Genomic DNA, 21,165 nt, shown 5'->3' with positions numbered 1-21,165 from the left:
GAGCTTACAGTTGCTATTAGTATGATTATTGATATATTTGAAATCAAACAATCAATTGAGGAACTAGAAAGGACAGGGTTAGGATAAAGGCAAAGGCATTTAAAATACTGTTTTGTAGATACTCTTTCTTACTAAGCATTTTTATTACAATAAAAACATTTTTCCACTTTTTTAAAGATTTTCGGTAGTCAAAACAATTTTGAAGGACATAATAAATTTATCTACGTGCTTACTTTTGAATATTTAAGATGTTTCCAACATTTCTATAATAAAAACAATGCCTTGTCCTTATAGAAAAAATGCTTAACACATCTCAAATTATTTCTTTAGGGAAAGTGCCTCAATGTACAAGTCCTATTTCAAGGGGTATAGACTTGATACATTTTTTTGATAAACATTGCAAAGTCATCCTAAGGCCATCTCCGCACTACCCGGCTAGCCTTAGATTAGTTCCCCTTATTACACACTAGCAGAGCATATTTCCATGCCCCTTTCCTTTGCAGTTTTTTTTTTTTTTTTTTTTTTTTTTTTTTTTTTTTTTTTTTTTGCGGTATGCGGGCCTCTCACTGTTGTGGCCTCTCCCATTGCGGAGCACAGGCTCCGGACGCGCAGGCCCAGCGGCCATGGCTCACGGGCCCAGCCACTCCGCGGCATATGGGATCCTCCCAGACCGGGGCACGAACCCGTATCCCCTGCATCGGCAGGCGGACTCTCAACCACTGCGCCACCAGGGAGGCCCATTTTCCTTTGCAGTTTTAAATATAAATGTTCATTTATGCATAATTGATTACCATCTCCTCTTCCATCCACTGGACTGAAAGACCTATCAAGGCAAGTACTGTGATTATTTTTGCTCCCCGTGGTGCCATAGTCTCAGAATCTGAGGCCACAGTAGATGCTCAAAAAATATTTGCTGAATGAATTAGTCTATATTCTGCAGGTTGTTCTGACAGGAAACCACTTGTTCTCACAACTGTGCAATACTTCCCTCTGAATAGGGTATTATCAAACCCTGCTGGATAACCAATAATTTTGTGTTCTTTTTTTTTTTTTTCTTTTTTTCTTTTTTTTGCGGTACGCGGGCCTCTCACTGTTGTGGCCTCTCCCGTTGCGGAGCACAGGCTCCGGATGCGCAGGCTCAGCGGCCATGGCTCACGGGCCCAGCCGCTCCACGGCATGTGGGATCTTCCCAGACCGGGGCACGAACCCGTATCCCCTGCATCGGCAGGCGGACTCTTAACCACTGCGCCACCAGGGAGGCCCTAATTTTGTGTTCTTAACCTGCAGAATTTCTCATTAATGAAGATGACTGCAACTTGTTAACGCAGGATTTCTTTTATTCACATGAGAGCTCAGTGAGCAAATGTTTTGATTTTTAATTGCAGTTGGAAAATGTCACCCTGGAAACATGTCATGGTTATGTTTTGCCATCATCACATAAATAATATGGGTCTAACTTTAAAAAGCTCCATTATGTCTTTAGATAGTTGAATGCTAGTTCAAGTAAATAGAAGTTCTCACAATATTGTCATTTTCCACATCATTCGATGTCCCTTGGATGATTTAACATTCTGTAGTTTAGCAATTAATTGTGAGCTCCTCTGTTTCTGCCAGAGGATATATAGTGTGTATCTTGGTGTTCGAATACCATTTCCTATTTCCAGCATCTCAGTACCCTGAGGCTAAGAAAAAAAAGGTTTAAACAATATCTGCCTTGGTATGTTCATCAGAAACCAAATGCATATAAATATATGTATACAAATGTATATGAAATCTCTTGTCCCCCAAATCACACATTGTGGGCTCTGGTGACAAACATTTCAAGTTAGGTATTTAGAGTAGAGCTCTGCGTCAAAGTTAACAACAGAACAAGAAAAATTGTTTGCAAGCTAAAAATGACAGATGGAAATCTGGGAAAGAAAAGTTTCAAGTGGCACCCAAAGAAGGCAGGGGCTTGGAAGCAGGAAGCTCAGTCTGGGTTTCTTTGTGGCACAAACAGCACTTGATCCAGATCTGCGTACACACATGTGCGCACGTGCGCGCACAAACACACATCAGCAGACATGGTTAGGAGACGTGGTGTTGTTTTATAATACATGTGTGCTCTTGATTTACTCACCTCTTAAACAGAAATGATAACAGATTTTGTGAAGAAAGCATATGTTTGTGATGTTCTAAAAATGTGCAGATAGAATAAATAGGGTGCCATAAGGATAAAATGAGTCAATATTTGTAAGGGACTTAAAATAGTGTTTGGCACATAGTGTTAAGTATTTTGTAAATAAAATTAATTGGTTATGACTGTGAAACTTGTACAAATTGTCTAATACGCAGACTACATAAACCCAGCCTATAAGGTGTTCAGCTTCACCAAGATGGGTTTAAGGCACCCCTTGTTCTTTGTGCTTGATTTAGTTTCTCAAAAGAGTAGTAGTAGCCCGTATCATCAAATATCAGATAGGTGTTACTGTTTCCAAATAAAAATGGTGAAATGGGGACTCAGAAATAAAGTGCCCCCTGTAAGCTGCACAGATGATAAGCATCAGAGCCAAGATTCAAACAAAGACTTCTTTGACTTCAAAGTCTTATCTCCTCTTTATAAGATACAGTGCAGATTCACCTGCAATCTGGTATTCACATAGGCAGGTTTATTCCCTTTTTGAATAGTCCCATAAGGGCTAAGGGAACTGACTACAAGTTGGAAGAAAACAATATCTCCCAAATTTCACACACTGCATTGAAGAAGGGGTGTAGGGAGTTGTGCAAGTTCATGCACCTATTACCTAAACTCCATTTTTGTCCATTTTTAGTCACATTTCACCCAATTGCACATACTGCTTTTATTGGAACTTATCTGGAATAAAGAAATTCACTGCCTACTTGAACCTTAGGTAATATGCCAAAAATTTCAAAAAACACAAAAGCAAACTGAAAAGGAGCATGTCATCCAAAACTTAAGCTACTCTGGAGAAATCAAGATCAGTGCGAGTTTTCTTTGAAACCTCATAAAACATCAAAACACACTATTGTATCCTAGTCTAAAAATTGTGCACACATTATTTATATCTGGATAGGCCCTTCTGGATCAACTATGAACCTAGCATTTCTTCTGGTACTCATAGGACCTATAATTTGCACAGCATTACTTAGTTGATGGCATAACCAAAACAAGAAGCCAGGTCACCTACTATACCTCTTTCTAGCTTATGAGAAGACAGGATGGTAGAAACCACATGGTCCAAATCCTTGCTCTGTATTCATTAGCTGTGTAACCTAAGCAAATAATTTCACTCCTCTGGACCTCAGTTTTCTCAAGAGCAAAGCAATAATGATAATAATGAAAACACCATGCTGTGCAGGTTAAATTAAACTACCAACGTAAACCACCCAGCACAGGGCACTGCAAGTGGAATAAGCTTAAGAACTGGATGTGACTGTCTTAACTTACCACCAGGCCTTTGCTTTTCCAAATACCAGTACTATAACACACCAGTTCCTCATCTAGATTCTGGAGATGCAGCGGTGAAAAGATCCCTATGCTATGACACTTATTCTTTAGTAAGGGCTAATTGTCACTCCTTCCTTGACTTGGTGACCCCAGCAGTATCATGTGGTTTGCCATGGGACTTGGAATCATAGCTCTTTTGCAAACTCAGAACTCAGGCAGCATGGGTGTGTCGCTCCTTTGTCGACCACTTTCTAGATTCCAAAGTATGGCTTGTAGACCGCAGATATTCAATGAGATTACAAACTTGAATCTGTCATTATAATGTCATTTGTTATTAACTGCTACCCTGGGGGAGATATTGGATCAGATCAACTCTAAAATGGTATGATTCTATTTTTGAAAGGACTCTTCCTGCTGCGCAATAAAATAAATTAAGAAATTCAAAACTGAGGGAGTTTATCCAAAGAAAGACTACTTTTTATATTTAAAAAATTCTCAGCATGTGAAACAAAACTTGGACTTTAAGGGGAACAGAATGAGAAACTGCGTTTGCAGATGCCCGGTTTGTGGATGCCCAGTATTATCACCATGTGCTCAATTTGACAAAAATAGTTTTACACTAATAAAAAAAGTAATAGCCCTCCAAGTTCTAAACACTTGGTATGATTGTCTTAAAGTATAACTGGCATATATTTAGTTCCCAGGGACACCCTGTATTCTGAAAAAATAAGGAAACGTATCAACGCCATCTGGTAGAAGTAAACCCTTTTCCCTCCCTCCTGGTTTCCTTGAGAAAGCATTTTCCTTAAGCTCATTTCTGCCCTCTCTTTGCCAGCTTTGCTCATTCTGGCCCCGGGGAGGCAGAGAGATTTATTCTATTGGTAAATTTGGAAACAATATATATCAGGATGATGATCCTTGGGTGGGAGAAACAGGAGAATGGGCTGAGAAAAACTATCATTAAGAGTGAGTAGTGGGCTTCCCTGGTGGCGCAGTGGTTGAGAATCCGCCTGCCGATGCAGGGGACGTGGGTTCATGCCCCGGTCTGGGACGATCCCAGATGCCGCGGAGCGGCTGGGCCTGTGAGCCATGGCCGCTGAGCCTGCACATCCGGAGCCTGTGCTCCGCAATGGGAGAGGCCACAACAGTGAGAGGCCCGCGTACGACAAAAAAAAAAAAAAAAAAAAAAAGAGTGAGTAATATTTACATTCCTAGTTTTATTTTGGATGGTGAGTTAGTAGGTGTGAGTTTCATTATTAAAAATAACTATCAAGATATCAAAATAAATAAAAGCTGGCCACCATGGACCAATGGTTACAAGGTGTCATAAACCAAAGATTATAATTAATTTGATTATATGCACCTAAGTTCCAAAGGGGGGAGAAAATATTTAACATCTGGTCATGCTCAGTAAAACTCCATGCCTACCTCGCTTCTCTCTTGGGAGTGAGATGCCTTCAAATGGTACCAATTTTCTTTACTTCCCTGATGATGCTTTTCTCCCTGGGATTCAGTGGGTAAGCTGGTCTTACTCTGTGCTTATTCTTAGCCAACCAGCTTGGCTTACAGACTTAAACTCATGTTCTCCAATCCAGCTCTGTCAATAATAAAGGTGAGATCACCCCCCTCCACCATGTCTGCTTTTTGGTTTATTCCTCACCTTGTTCAGAACATAATATTTATCAAAGATTCCCTCAAACATTTTGGTTGTTACAAGATGGCAGGTAGGGTCAGTGTGCTACTGGCATTTGGTGGGTAGAGGACAGGGCTGTTGCTAGATATCCTACAATGTACAAGACAATCTTGCATAGCAAAAAAATTATCTGGCCCAAAACATCAGTAGTGTTGCAGGTGAGAAACTCCACTCCAACTTTACACAATTAAGTCTATGGGGTACCTCCATGAGTAAAATTAGGTTATTTTAATCCCTTTTTGCATCCTCCCAAAGTCTCCCCTCAAGAGTGTAAAATATAAAGGTAAGAGTGAAAACCATCCAGATAGCTATTCTGATATATAAAACCAAACATCCAGATGTCTGCAATTCTCACTTTTCATATCATTCTGGTCTCAAGCACACAATATACTGCATAACTTAATATTTAATTATTGGCCCCTAAATCACCTTCACTCCTTTCACTTACTATTTGTGTTTGTATCTGTGGCTCTGCTAGCCTTTTCCACTCTTCTTTTCAACAGTATTAATAATCATGACAACAATAGTGACAGTCAATTCCATTTATTGAAGACCCATTAAGTACCTTATAGACCTAATATTCCATTTCATCTTACAACAATGTTGTGCATTTCTCACGCTATTCTCCTTTTCAGATGAGAAAGCTAGCTTAGAGAAGTAAGGTAAGTTATCAAAGGTCGCACCACTACTGAGTGGCATCCTGGGTTTCAAGCTCAGAGTCCGAACAACGTCACTAAGCAGTCTCCATTTAGGGGTTAGCCACCTACTATGTGTAGATAATGTGCTGAGTGCTGAGAAGTCTAAAAGGAGACATGAAAACTGCCTCCACGCCCAAGAAGCTCACAATTGAGTAGCAGAGAATGGCACATATAAAATCAAGCACATTCAAATGTGATCTGTGCCCCTGTAGCAGTATGAATAAAGTACTGAGAGAACGTGGAGAAGAACGTGATTAACTATGCCTGGTGCACCTGGGCAAAGCTTTGCAACAGAGCTGGCACTTGAGCTGGGCCTGGAAGAAGGAATGGGATTTTTGCCAGGTGGAGAAGCACAGGAAAAGAGACAGTTCAGGTCATGGTTTTGTCCTGCAGAAAGGTAACAAATAAATGAAGAAAATGAACAGGTGTTGATAACTCACATCAAGGTTAGAGACTGAACATGAACAGAACACAGTAAGCCATGTGGGGAAGCAGGAGCGTTTTACAATCTGTGAGCCATCCTCTCCGTCATGCCATCTCTCATCCACTTTCCAGATTTGTTACTTATCTTAAGGTACAACAGTGTCTTGCCTGGGTATCTGCATATAGACTTTTCCATTTTTCTATCCATTATTCTAGTTGGTTTAAAACAGTGCTTTGCTGATCTTTTTTAGTACACTAAATAGTTAGAAATAAGTTTTACATCAGAAACCCCATACGTACACACATAGACAACCAGAAATATAAAATGTACTCTTAGTATGCGTAATGCGTTCTGATATTTCTATCATATTGCCTTGCATTATACTGTACGGTACTGCCTTCCATATATGGTATTGTATTATATTCTGTTGTACGTAATTTATAAATGCAGCTATGAATCAATGACTTGCTTTCCCAACCCACTAAACCTGTAGTTTAAACCATGTACTTGTTTCATACATTCTTGGTGATAGCCACATTTTTCTAGTCCATAGCATTTTGTGATAGGATGTGGGCATAGAGTCACTTTTAGATTAACCTTGAAATCTTCACACTGAGATGTTGGTTTTAGCTCTAGAAAGACTGAAAAGATCAGAAAATGTCTACAAGTGTTATTTTCTATGGATGTAGTTACAGCTGAGATCATATGGCCTGCAAAGTTGAAATATTTGCTCACTAGGCCTTTATAGAAAATCTGTTACAGAAGATGAACTAGACAGGAGTGGCATAGCTTGAAGGGAGAGATAATGCATCCTTCTGCATTTGGGGGGTGCTATATATGTTTTTAAACTGGACTATGAGATTCTTAAGGGCCATGGTCATGTTTATTGCAACTCTGCCTTCCTCTATATCATCCTGAACTCTGGTGATACTGAACCCATATTTCTTGGTAGAGTAATTTATATAGAAAAAATAAAAAGTTTGAGAAGACAGTCTTGTGTGCAAACTAACTATATCGTGAAATTTGAGATAAACATTTGACCAAGTCAGATCATTCCAGCTTTACAAATTTATCAGTCATCCACTGTGTGCTTGACACCAGATACTCTAAAAAGATATGATCCCTGTTTTCCAGGATCTGGGATTCTAACACAAGGATTCTCCCTGAGGGCAATATCCCCCCCAGGGGACATTTGGAAATGTATGGAGATGTTTTTAGTTGTTACAGCTGGAGGAATGTTACTGGTGAGTAGAAATCAGGGATATTGCTAAACATCCTACGTGCACAGGGCAGCCTCACAACAAAGAATTACCCAGCTCAAAATGTCAGTATGATGAAAGCTGAGAGAAGACAGTCCCTTAATTTAGTAATTAATAAATACTTATTGAGTACCCTCTGTACCAAGGATTATTCGGAGAACCAGGGCTCAGACAGACAGATAAAAACATGTCAACATATGGGTTTATATTCTAGGGGGAAGATACAGAATAACAAAATAAACATGTCAGTGAGATCGCAAATCAGATGATGACAAGTGTTATGGCCAAAAATAGAGCCGACCAGGGCGATATGAAGTATGCCAGTTGGGGAGGTTGTAATTGAACAGGGTAATCACGTGGGGCACTAAGACAGTGGCATTTGAGAAAAGACCCAAAGAGGAGAAAGAGTGAGCCATGCAGTTATCAGGCAGAAGAGTGCTCCAAGCAGAGGACACCACAAGTGCAAAGGCCCTAAGGAGCAGATTGTGAGGATCGCATAATGCTTTACAGATCCTAGCAATACACAAAACCAAAAGGAGGTAGAAAGAAGGAAAGGGTTGTTTCTGCCTGGAAGGTCAAGAATGGCTCCAAAGAAGAGCTGCTGCCTCAGCTGAATCAGAAAAATAAATAATAAACCATCAGGCAGCTTGGGGCCAAGGGTGTTACAAGTCAGGAGGAAGGAACAGTGTCTGCAAAGGTATAGAGGCATGGAGCACAACTGGGTAGAACTAAAAGAGGCTTCAGCTGCCTGGAAGAGGGGCTGTGAAGAATGAGGAGTGGGGGGGATTAGCTGGGATTTCATGAATGCAGGATTTGTGCTACTTCACAGACGGGCCACTTTGGCTCTGCCTGTCTCACCAGATACCCACTGGTCTTAGGAAGGATTTAGGACTGCCAATATTATCTTATTTTTCCCCAATTCACTTTCATTCAGAACAAGAGTGGTCTCTTTCTTAGGAAGGAAGAATCAAAATGTTGAATATGAATTCATTTTTATGATTTTAAAATCTCGGAAATGTAGAACTGGAAGAATCATATAAAAGGGAGAGCAATTCAACAGGAAATTACTAAGAACTTGGGAATGAGGGATATTCAGCCCCAACCATGTGCCCCTGGGGGGTGGGGTCAATCACTGACACATCACCCAAACAACCGGGGTGTCTTTCAGGACCACCTATGGCTCAGTGAGCGGTTAAGAGAATGACTCTGGAAAGAGAGACCTAGGTTCCAGTCATGGTTCCAGTCCTTATTAGCTGGTTGATTTCTTTTTCCTAGCTTTACTGAGATATAATTGACATATAACATTGTGTAAGTTTAAAGTGTACAACATGCTGGTTTGATACGTTTATATATTGCAAAATGATTACCATTGTGATTATTTTTGGAAAGTTCCTTCATCTCCTTGAGCATCAAACTTCTTTCTAACTTTCTTTCTAATTTTTATTTTTTTATTGAAGTATAGTTGATTTATAATGTTGTGTTAGTTTCAGGTGTAAAATGATTCAGCTATATACACATATATGTATATACATATATATCTATTCTTTTTTTACATTCTTTCCCCTTATAGGTCATTACAAAATATTGAATGTAGTTCTCTGTGCTACACAGTGGGCCCTTGCTGCTTATCTATTTTATATATAGTAATGTGTATATGTTAATCCCAAACCCTTAATTTATCCCTCCCCCCCATTTCCCCTTTGGTAACATAAATTTGTTCTCTATGTCTATAGGTCTACTTTTGCTTTGTATTTAAAGAAAAAAAAAGATACAAATGAACTTATATTCATACTCCTTACCTGTATAACTAGGTCACTAAGAGAACCTACATCATACTGATATTACCAGGCTTAAATAAGATAGTGCAGGTAAAGTACTTGACATAATGCCCACACATCGTAAGCGCTCAGTAAATGTTAGTTCTTTTTAAATCTGTCAATCTCTTTCTCTCCAGGTTAATTAATATAATACAGCATTTTCTTTCAAATATCAAAACTCTTTGCAGCCTACCTTCCTTAACCGGCACACAAATTGATGGCAGAGTTTGAGAGCTTGTTGAGCATTGGAATCAATAACGAAGAAAATGATGAAGGGGATTAAGATAAAAACCCAAGAAGAGGAATAGAATGAGAGATGGTGTTCAAATTTCCAAAAGCAAAATTCAGGAAGTTAGTTCGGGACTCCCTGCAATGTACAAACTAAGGCAACAGTCAGATTACGTCTTTGCAACAAAACTCTGAAAGCAATTCAAAATTTGGTGTTCAGCGTTTACTGGAGCGTTAGGACATGGGAGCCTGCAAGTGTTAGCTGTGAAAAGCAGTTGAGGAGAAAGCCTGGGGTGCGAGGGTCAGAAGGTTCCCTGCTGCACTGCCATACTGGAGCCTAACACATCTATTACCCCTGGAGGTCACAGTCTAGAGATTTTAAGAAATAAATTCCAGCAAGCTCTCCCAGGAAAAATCACTATGTGATTTTTATATAACCACATGGAATTAGATGTTAAATCTTGAGTGAGATATGGATCCCAGCTGCAGTGACAGAAGCTGGGTAATTCGGGTGGACCCAAGTTCTCAAGAGAGCTCTTCCATTTCCCACCTCCATCTTGGAACTTGAACAGTTGCCCAGATTTGTAAAGAGTTTTATGCTTTTGTTTTAGAAAGTGCTTCATAAGAATCTTGAATGGTGATTTGTAATGGTACCTTCATTCTGTAAATGGGAAAACTGAGAGGAGAGAAGTAGATGACATGCTCAAGAGAAGGTTAATTAGGAAGCAGAGACAAAGAATTTCAGGCTCTGGGATTCTAAAACAGCATCAGGTATCTGGGAAGTGATGCCAACTTTACCTAATGGGAGAAAACTAGTTTGGGGATTTAGAATGTGGGGAGGGAAGGAGAGAAGGTAGAAATAAGGGAAGAGAGAAGGATGAAAGCATAACAAGAATAGAGGAATGAAAAAGAATTAACTTAGCAATCAGACCCTGCAGCAAACACTGCTCTCCGCACCCACACTCTGTAATACCTAACACAGACAGACACCTAGGTTGTCAGATGAGAGGCTTTCAGAAATGGGCACCATGGGTGCTGATCTCACATCTGCCATTTTCTAGCTGTGTGACCTGGGGCTGATCTAGAAATATCAATGAATTTTATTTCCCTCATAAAAATTGAAAGAAAAATAGCACCCTCATTACATGGTTGTTATGAGGAATAAAGGTCAAATACTTAGTCCCAGGTACTCAAAAGATTTTAATTATTATTACTAGTTACATACTTATATACACAGTGGGGAAACCCATTTGAGGACAAATACACTGATGCAGGAAACCAAGGGTAAATGAAACCCTAATTCACAGGGCTATCAGGCTACATTTGTATTTTGTTGAAAATATACTACTTTTCAGTTCCATGCTTGAAGGTCCCGACCACTGAATCCAGAGTTAGAATTATTAATTATCATGTTGTAGAATGCAAAGGAATTCCAAAGAGTGCTGCTTGCTGGTGGACTCAAAACATATATTTGACCTTTCCTTGGCTGCCTTCAAAGTCAAAACCCAGGGTCCTCTTAAGCGAGCTTGCCTGATTAATGGCTGCTTTCATGTTCATACACACCCATTGGGCCTCTAGCCTTCACCACCGCCTGGTTATCTGTATTGTCTAGATGTTTAGCTATATCTCATCTATAACATGAGTTGTCCTCATTCTTCAGCCAGTGTTCCTTTTGAAATATTTAAGCTCAAATCCCTCTAAATGTATTTCTAATTTATAGGCAGCGTGGTACAGGTAAAAAGAACACAGCCCCTGGAATCAGAGAAACCTGGATTAAATCACTAGCTGTGTGAGCTTCGGCTAAATTACTCACCTCCTCTGAGCCTCTGTGGGCTCACTTGTGAAATGAAGACATAAATACCTCTTCATCAAATTTGTTTCAAAGTTAAATGATAATATAAACATGAAAGCAAGTGGCACAGAGCCTGATACATTGCCTTCCTCTCCAGATTTGTCCCTTGCCACTTTCACTGGCTGCCTTACCCCCCAGGCACAGTTCCCCACACAGGCTGAGCTTGCTTTTGTATCCATCTTGTTAGCCCACATGATGCTGCCTATGAAGAGGGTAAGCAAGATGCTGTGGCTACTATTTCCTGAAGGTGTTATAAAGGAGTTTTCATGGGGCTTCTCTGGTGGCACAGTGGTTGAGAGTCCACCTGCCGATGCAGGGGACACGGGTTCGTGCCCTGGTCCAGGAGGATCCCACCTGCTGCGGAGTGGCTGGGCCCGTGAGCCATGGCTGCTGAGCCTGCACGTCCAGAGCCTGTGCTCCACAACAGGAGAGGCCACAACAGTGAGAGGCCCGCGTACCACAAAAAATAAATAAATAAATAAATAAAAATAAAAATAAAGGAGTTTTCATGGCATCCAACTTACTGGCCAGCTGGGGAGCTGCTCCCAGCTCAGACTCTCAGCTGGAAGGGAATCCACTCATGCAGAGAATTTTTAAATATCTCCTCTATACCCACAGTGTGCAGAGACTGTTCATTCTGATCAGTGTACTATGATCCCAGCAAGGAAATGACAGGTACAGAGTACCAGGTTAGAGGGACAGAAAGACAAGATGGGGCATCTCACAGCCCAGCCAGCATTTGCAAAGTACACAGGAGAGAAGCAGAGTCTCCCTCAGAAGCCATTTGATAACATTTGGGCCTCAAGGACTATATTCTTTCCTTGGATAATTGTAAGAAGTAAAAAGGGAGTTCAGGTTAAAAAAAAAAAGTACTTGGCAACCCCAATTTTTTGTTTGCTCATTTTTTTTTTTTTAAAGAAGATGTTGGGGGTAGGAGTTTATTAATTTAATTTATTTATTTTTGCTGTGTTGCATCTTCGTTTCTGTGCGAGGGCTTTCTCTAGTTGTGGCAAGCGGGGGCCACTCTTCATCGCGGTGCGCAGGCCTCTCACTATGGCGGCCTCTTGTTGCAGAGCACAGGCTCCAGACGCGCAGGCTCAGTAGTTGTGGCTCACAGGCCCAGCTGCTCCGTGGCATGTGGGATCTTCCCAGACCAAGGCTCGAACCCGTGTCCCATGCATTAGCAGGCAGATTCTCAACCACTGCACCACCAGGGAAGCCCTGCTCATTTGTTTTTTCAGTGAGAAGGAACATGGAATGAATATCAGAACCCACTGCAGGCCTCAGTCTTTTCTATAATATTACACTTAAAATTTGTTTTTTTAATAAAGCATGGGTTTCGAAATTCCTATCAAACATTTTCATTTCTTTTATAAAGTTCACAGTTAAAACAAAAATCTAAGAATCGTTGATCCACGCATTCAAAAACCAGCAGTTGAAATCTTACTATGCACCAAGTACTCTGCTAGGCAGTTAACATATAACAATGATCAGAGCAGACAATGTCTCTAATTTTATGATGCTCACCTTTTAGTGGGGGAAAAACAAGCAAACAAGTAAAAGTACAAAAATTCAGATAATAATAAGTGTTATGGGGAAAACTAAAGCAGAGTAAGGGAGATAAGTGTTAGGAGAGGAGTTAATACCTACATAAGGTAGTCATAAAGGCCTAATAAATTGACATTTGAACAGACACATTAAGGATGAGAGAGAGCAGACCAGGCAGACAAGGGGGGTGATGAGTGTTCTGGGCAAAGGGAACAGCTCAGTGCCAAGGTCCTGGCACAGGCCCTTACCCAGCAGCTTCAGGCACGGCAAGCAGGCCAGGTGAGGCAGGGGCTGAGTCAGAGGAGATGGCAGCAGAAAGCTCATGGAATCTCACTTCTCTTAGTGTCTTTAGGACACTTAAGGACTTTGGTTTTTTGCTCTGAATGAAATAGCCATTGGAATGTTTTGTGCTACAGAGTGACATCATGTCACTTAGGTTTTAACAGGATCTTTCTGGCTGTTGTGTTGAGGAAAAATAGACCATGGGGTGGAACAGGCGATAATAAAAGCAAACAGACCACTTATAAAGCTATTACAATAATTCAGATGTGAAACTGATGGTCCCCTAAACCGGTGTGATAGAAGTGGAGGCGTGAGAGGAGTCAACAGCTCCCCCAATAATCTATGGACCAGGTAGACTCTGCAGAGTAGAAGCAAGAACTATGTCCAAAGGAAACAAACTGGGTAAGTAACATGTCTCTTGCCCTTCTTCTTTTTCTCTGGCAATAAAATGGACTACGCTTACATGTATTTTTTCTGCCTGGAATTCTTTTCCCCATCGGTAAATTGGTTAACTCCTCCTTGGTCTCCAATCTACAGCTGAAATGTCTCCTGAACTGGGAAGCATTTTATGTTGGATGACCATCTTTCATCCCAGGCCTGCAGTCTAGGTTAAAGGCCTGTATTAGTTTCCTAAAGCTGCCGTAAGAAGTTACCACTGACTGGTGAGTTAACACAGACAAAAAATATTACTCTCTCTCTGTCTGAAATGAAGGTTTCAATGGGGTTCGTGCCTTCTGGAGGCTGTGGGGGGAACGTGCCCTGTGCCTTTCTCCCAGCTTCTCTGGCTGCCAAACAGTTCTTGGCATTCTCTGGCTTGTAGCTTCCTAAATCCAATCTCTACTTTCATCTTTCTATGGCCTTCCCCAGGGGGGGTCTGTCTCAAATCTCCCTGTCACTTCTCTTATAATGACACAAGTCATTAGATTTTGGGCCCCCGCTAAATCCAGGATGGTATCACCTCAAGATCCTTAACTAGATCTTCAAAGACCCTATTTCCAAATAAGGTCACATTTACAGGTGTTGGGGGTTAGGACGTGGACATATATTTGGGGGGGGTCATTATTTAATGCACTATAAGGCCCCTCCTGTATTCCTCCAGAGACATTTCATCACTTATCATACTCTCCTAACTGTCTTCTTACCAGTCTGTCTGGCCTAAGAGATTTGAGCTTTTCAAGTATGCACATCATGTCTTTCATCCCTCTGTCTCCAGTTCTGCACCCAGTTCTTGGCACATAATACATAATCAATCACTCCTTATTGCATAAATTAATTACAAATCACAGAGTAGACTTCTAAAACCAGCAAAAGATTTAGCTGAATGTCACTAGGCATTTTAAACTTCCTGTTATCATTGGAGAAGATACCCAGCTGGCTTCTATTGGCCTGTTACAAGTGCTTTGGCTTCTATTTTCTTCTTCAACAGAACAGAATATACAGTATAAATGAAATTTTATACCTATGCATTGGGCAATGTAGAAGAAAAATTCTGAATCGTAAGAACAATACTAGTGGCTTTTGAACTTTTAAATTAAGTCTACCTCAATAGTTAAATAATTTCCTCTTCTTTCACTAACCATTCATGGTGTTGGTGTTTACCATTTGCTATTTTTCAAAAGAGGAATCAGGAACTTCCAACATCCAGAAGGATACCATATCCAAAATTATACCCAAGGAATTACTGGAATGGAGAACAATGTCAAAGCAGTAAGCACGAGAGAAAACATCTAGGTAACCAAATGAAGTGAATGAGATTATCATCCAAAAGGATGTTTTGATTGTATCTCAAATTAGGAGAAAAAAAGGAATTGATGATCATTAGATATAAAATCGGAGAACCTGAGAAGCAGTAGATAGGAAAGACATGGAAGGAAGAGAAGTAGAGATTGGCTACAGCAACAGAAGCCATGTCAAAGATTAAAAGCAAGGAGTTGAGGACTTAGGACATTTCTTAACATGAAGATGAAAAGAGCATATGGAGAGAGGGGATAGAGGGGGTTCCAGTCTCTCAGACTAGGAGTCTCCTGCGATGACAGTAGCAACCTCCTGGGCATGACGGCCGAGATGCCTTACTGCCTATCAGATTTATAAATTCTACAGACTATGTCAAGGCAACTGATGAAAGAACTAAGTCTTACTTATTTCAAGAGCTGCAGAGTAAACAGTACTGCTTATAGTCTAGCAGATTGTGAGGCATTAAATAAAGGGCCAAATCACTTCACGTTCATTTTTTCGGTTTCATAGGATATTAGTATAATCAGTAATACTGAGACAGAGCTATACTGAGGACACATTGACCAACTGAGGGCCTTAGTCTGATGCTTGATTATTTCTAAATGTTGTAGACAAAGAAACTAAAACATATAGAGGTTAAGTAACTTACCCCCAAATCATCCACATGGTAAATGGCTTATGAGTAGGGTTTAGAAAGATAAACAGGAGTTTCCTAGGTAAGTAACATGGCACCAGATATTTTAACAGGGTGAACTGAGGGACAGGCCTTTTAGTGCGTGTAGTGAAAGTTTGCTGTTTTTGCCTGTTCAGCATTCACTCCCCATTAACAGTAGCACAATGTGTTGTTTTATTTCAGGAATCTCTCTTATCCCTACTCTCAGTTTGTGTGGATTGGGTTGAACTCATTGCATGTCCCAATTCTAAGTATGGAAATATATAATTAAGCCAATTCAAAAAGACCATTTTCTTGATGCTATCATAGGGTTGGAGGTGGTAGGAAGTACTCTCATTCCAATGGAATTGCTTAGCTAATATAAATCTGGAACTGCCAGTGGTCATCTTTCCTTCCACTTGGGAGAATCGGCCTAAGAAAGAAATCTAACACAGAAAAATTCAGACTGAAGGAAAGGGAAAAGAGAGACAGACGTCTTCCTTATACTAATTTGGAAATACTGAGTCCAGCAGTGCCTGATCTATCTCTGGATTGTTAGTTTCAGGAGCCAATAAATTCCTTGGTATGTTTAAGCCAGTTTGAATTGGGGTTGCATCGCTTCCAGCTGAAATATTTTTTACTAAAACAGCAAAAAAAAAAAAAGAGGCTTCCTTATGCTGGGAACTTCAATTAATTCAGCATGGGTGGAACCGAAAATGCTAAGAAAAAAAGGGGCAGGAGATGAGGCTGGAGACAGAAGCAGACTGTGAGTCCAAGTGGGTAAGAGCTGATATGATGTGAAGGTGCCTGTGACTGCTAGGACCAGTGGTACAGACCTCACAGTAAGGTTTTAAGTGCTTTATGAACAATTCAGAGCATACCAACAGCCACACTGGAGAAACTGCTTTGAAACAGGAAGAACTTATTGGGAGAAGACATCTTTTTTTAGGAAGAAAATTTAGAGCAGTCAGCAAAGCCACACTGCCCCAGATGCCATGCAGCACTTACACGGCATGCTCTAACAGACAAGGCACAGTGCAGAGGTGTGAAATATGATGGCTTGGAATGAAACTGGAACCTGTGATCAGAAGATAGGTGTATGTCCCCAGCATCTCTTCCCAACCAGACAGCAACTGGGTGGCCTTAGAAAAGTCACTTAACATGTTGGAAATGCAGGGAATGACCCTATTCTGTCAACTTCACAGGATTTCTGAGAGGTCCAAGTAAGATACAGATATGCCAATGTTTTGGAAACTGTAAAGCTCTATGGAAGTGTCCACTACTGTTAATGTTGTCAGGTGATCAGGGATTGGGTGTGAGCTTTGACACTCATTTTCTATATCATCACAAGCAGGTCATTAAACCCTTGGGATATCATTTCATTTCTTTCTAAGAAGAGCTCAAACTCTGTGGTGTTGGATGTTCTTTCCAACTACAACAGTATTTTGATAATTCTCCAACTATGCATTTTCCCTTTGTGGAAAAGAGGCAAATAGCTCAGTTTAACGAAGTCGTTGGGATTTTTCCAGAAGGCAAAAAGCCATACTACTTCTGAAGCCAGAGCCCAATCACATGTCAGTTTCACAGCCAGCAGCACCTACAGCTATGACACTGCTAACAGAGGCAGAATTCCCAGTGTTAACTCTGAACAACACATGGGTTAAATCTGCGTCGACTATTTGGTTTAATAAAGCAGTTAATTTGCTATGTATTCTTTGAGAAAGACTTACATAAACTTTGTTAAAATTAAACTCCTGGCACTGAACAGATTAAATTATAAGGAAAATTCACTTAGGGTTGACACATCATTCCCTGGAGAAGCGGAATAATTGAGGTGTTCATAATACAACAACTATCATTGCATAACATCTGCACAGCCAAAAATTGCTTTGAAATTCACTGAGACACTGTGATGAGGCAGGCAGGAAGGCATTATCCCCGTTGTAAAGGCAGGAAAACTAACGCTCTGGATGTCACCTGACTCAGACCCAAAATACACAGTAGGAGGAACAGCTGGAATTTGAATTCTGGGTCTTTTGACTTCCAAGTTTCTTTCTATTAGGCTATATTCCCTCTTGGTACCAACTCTCCCAGGGTTACCATTAGGTGCCACTGCTCTTCCTTTTGTGTTATGTGCACAGAGGAGACTGATGAATTTTTGAACTGGGGAAAATAAAAGAAAATTGTTACGAGGGGCCCAAACCAGCTGAATATCATAAGCAGAGTTCAGATGAATTTGTTGTCTGGGTTTACACAACCAAATACATATCATGCAATCCTCTAGCTCCTATACCAAATTTCAGGCCCAGTGCCCACATGTGTGATTGATGGAATTCAGTTAATACTGCTCTCTGCTGCCTGATTTCTTAGTGACACCAAGTTGTCTCAGCATGTTACAGCTGCCCTGAAATCTCTCCACTGGCTTCTGCTACAATTGGGTATTGATTGAAAAATTCTATTACTGTACTTAGTTACACAGCTTTCAATAAACAGGTTGCAGATGGCACTGTGGCTGGTTTCAAGGAGAGCTGAAAGACCCAAGGATAATGGAATACCTGAGAAAATTAGCAAGAAGCTTAGATGCTCAGGTAGGATACACAGATCTCCTTTTTAGAGTGCGACCTGTTAATTTAGGAAGTACTGACTCACTTTTGGTCTTCAAATGAGGCACGCCAGCTGGATACAGAATTGAAACTGTTTAACAGCAACCTGACTGTACTTCAAATAAAAACAAGAATAAGCACTTGGCATGTGATGGTTTGGAGGGGCTAACACACTCCTAGTTCAATTAACATGTATTGAGCAACCCTTCAATCCCAGGCACGAAAATAGGTGCTGGAGATACTAAGAAAGATAAGACATGATTGTGATTTCCATTATCAAGAACTTACCAACTATAACCCACAGGCCAAATCTGGCCTGCAATCTATATTTGTAAATAAAATTGTATGGGAACACAGTAAAGCTCCTTAATTTACCTATTATCTTTGACTGCTTTTGTGCTACAATGGCAGAGGTGACTAGTTGTGACAGAGACCATGTTCCCCAAAAAGTTAAAATATCTATTGCTTGTCTCTTTACCAAAACAGTTTGCTGACCTCTGGGTTAGACTATTGTGGGAGCAACAGGTGCTAATGGATGATTTGAATGTAATATCTTAAGTCCTCATAATCAGAACACATGATGATAAGAAATCATTAAGAAAGGGTACCTAGTCTTTCCTTAAGTTGCCTAGAAGAACAGCTGCATTAGCTGTCTCTGAAAGAATGAGATGAGTTGGTGAGGTAAAGAAAGGTAAGAAAAGACAGGGAGGACACACAGCAGAAGGGCCGGTGAAGCAAAAGTGCAAAGTTGTAGAACAAGAAGATCATTCATGTGCATGGGAATGCAACCTCCATAGGAGCAGCTGAGCTATGCAAGTTTCAAGAGGAATGTAGGAGCCTGGTTACAAAGAGTCTTGTATGTCATGCTGCGGGGTCTGGGCTTTGTCTATAGGCTATTCCAGGCTACTGAAAAGATTAAACAAGGGAATAAATGATCAAATTTGTATTTCAATGGAAACACAAAAGACCCCAAATAGCCAAAGCAATCTTGAGAAAGAAAAATGGAGCTGGAGGAATAAGGCTCCCTGATTTCAGACTATACTACAAAGCTACAGTCATCAAGACAGCACGGTACTGGCACAAAAACAGAAATGTAGATCAATGGAACAGGACAGAAAGCCCAGAGATAAACCCACACACATATGGTCACCTTATTTTTGATAAAGGAGGCAAGAATATACAATGGAGAAAAGATAGCCTCTTCAATAAGTGGTGCTGGGAAAACTGGACAGCTACATGTAAAAGAATGAAATTAGAACACTCCTTAACACCATACACAAAAATAAACTCAAAATGGATTAAAGACCTAAATGTAAGACCAGACTCTATAAAACTCTTAGAGGAAAACATAGGCAGAATACTCTATGACATAAATCACAGCAAGATCCTTTTTGACCCAGTTCTTAGAGAAATGGAAATAAAAACAAAAATAAACCAATGGGACCTAATGAAGCTTAAAAGCTTAAAAGCTTTGCACAGCAAAGGAAATCATAAACAAGATGAAAAGACAACCCTCAGAATGGGAGAAAATATTTGCAAATGAAGCAACTGACAAAGGATTAATCTCCAAAATTTACAAGCAGCTCATGCAGCTCAATATCTAAAAAACAAACAACCCAATCCAAAAATGGGCAGAAGACCTAAATAGACATTTCTCCAAAGAAGATATACAGATTGCCAACAAACACATGAAAGAATGCTCAACATCACTAATCATTAGAGAAATGCAAATCAAAACTACAATGAGGTATCACCTCACACCAGTCAGAATGGCCATCATCAAAAAATCTACAAACAATAAATGCTGGAGTAGTTGTGCAGAAAAGGGAACCCTCTTGCACTGTTGGTGGGAATGTAAATTGATACAGCCACTATGGAGAACAGTATGGAGGTTCCTTAAAAAATTAAAAATAGAACTCCCATATGACCCAGCAATCCCACTACTGGGTATATACCCTGAGAAAACCATAATTCAAAAAGAGTCATGTACCACAATGTTCATTGCAGCTCTATTTACAATAGCCAGGACATGGAAGCAATCTAAGTGTCCATCGAAAGATGAATGGATAAAGAAGATGTGGCACATGTATACAATGGAATATTACTCAGCCATAAAAAGAAATGAAATTGAGTTATTTGTAGTGAGGTGGATGGACCTAGAGTCTGTCATACAGAATGAAGTAAGTCAGAAAGAGAAAAACAAATACCATATGCTAACACATATATATGGAATCTAAAAAAGAACCTATGAAGAACCTAGGGGCAGGACAGGAGTAAAGACACAGATGTAGAGAATGGACTTGAGGACACGGGGATGGGGAAGGGGAAGGGTAAGCTGGGATGAAGTGAGAGAGTGGCATGGACATATATACACTACCAAATGTAAAATAGATAGCTAGTGGGAAGCAGCCGTATAGCACAGGGAGATCAGCTCAGTGCTTTGTGACCACCTAGAGGGGTGGTATAGGGAGGGTGGGAGGGAGATGCAAGAGGGAGGACATATGGGGATATATGTACATGTATAGCTGATTCACTTTGTTATAAAGGAGAAACTAACACACCATTGTAAAGCAATTATACTCCAATAAAGATGTTTAAAAAATTGTATTTTGGCTAGATCTCTCTTAGAGGACAGAGGAGTATGAATTGCAAGAGACAAAATTTGAAGCTGTTAGGCTTAGAAACAATTCAACAGTACCAGTGATAGATATGAGAGGTCTAGGCTGTGGTTGTGGCAAAACTATCATTCAGTAATATTAAAGCAAGGAGACCAGTGAAGAGGAAGATGGGCGTCACTGAGGAATTTCCTTAAAAATGATGTTAAACATAGGCAGTATCTCTGACAAGCTTTTTCATCACCTAAATAGAGACATAGAAAATCAATGTGAGGCATGTTGGGTGGATACTGAATATAATAAAGGAAAGAA

At 40.3% G+C, this 21,165-nt stretch overlaps 1 protein-coding gene across 3 annotated transcripts in view; it reads right to left on the bottom strand.

Moving 5' to 3' along the window:
* The window catches only part of NELL1 (neural EGFL like 1), a 911,833-nt gene that overhangs the window by 225,063 nt on the left and 665,605 nt on the right, over positions 1 to 21,165 (bottom strand). The window lies entirely within an intron of this gene.

Source organism: Mesoplodon densirostris, chromosome 7 (genome assembly GCF_025265405.1).
Source record: "Mesoplodon densirostris isolate mMesDen1 chromosome 7, mMesDen1 primary haplotype, whole genome shotgun sequence".
NCBI lineage: Eukaryota > Metazoa > Chordata > Mammalia > Artiodactyla > Ziphiidae > Mesoplodon > Mesoplodon densirostris.
Note: the sequence above shows the minus strand (reverse complement) of the source record. Positions and strands in the feature narration are given on the sequence as shown.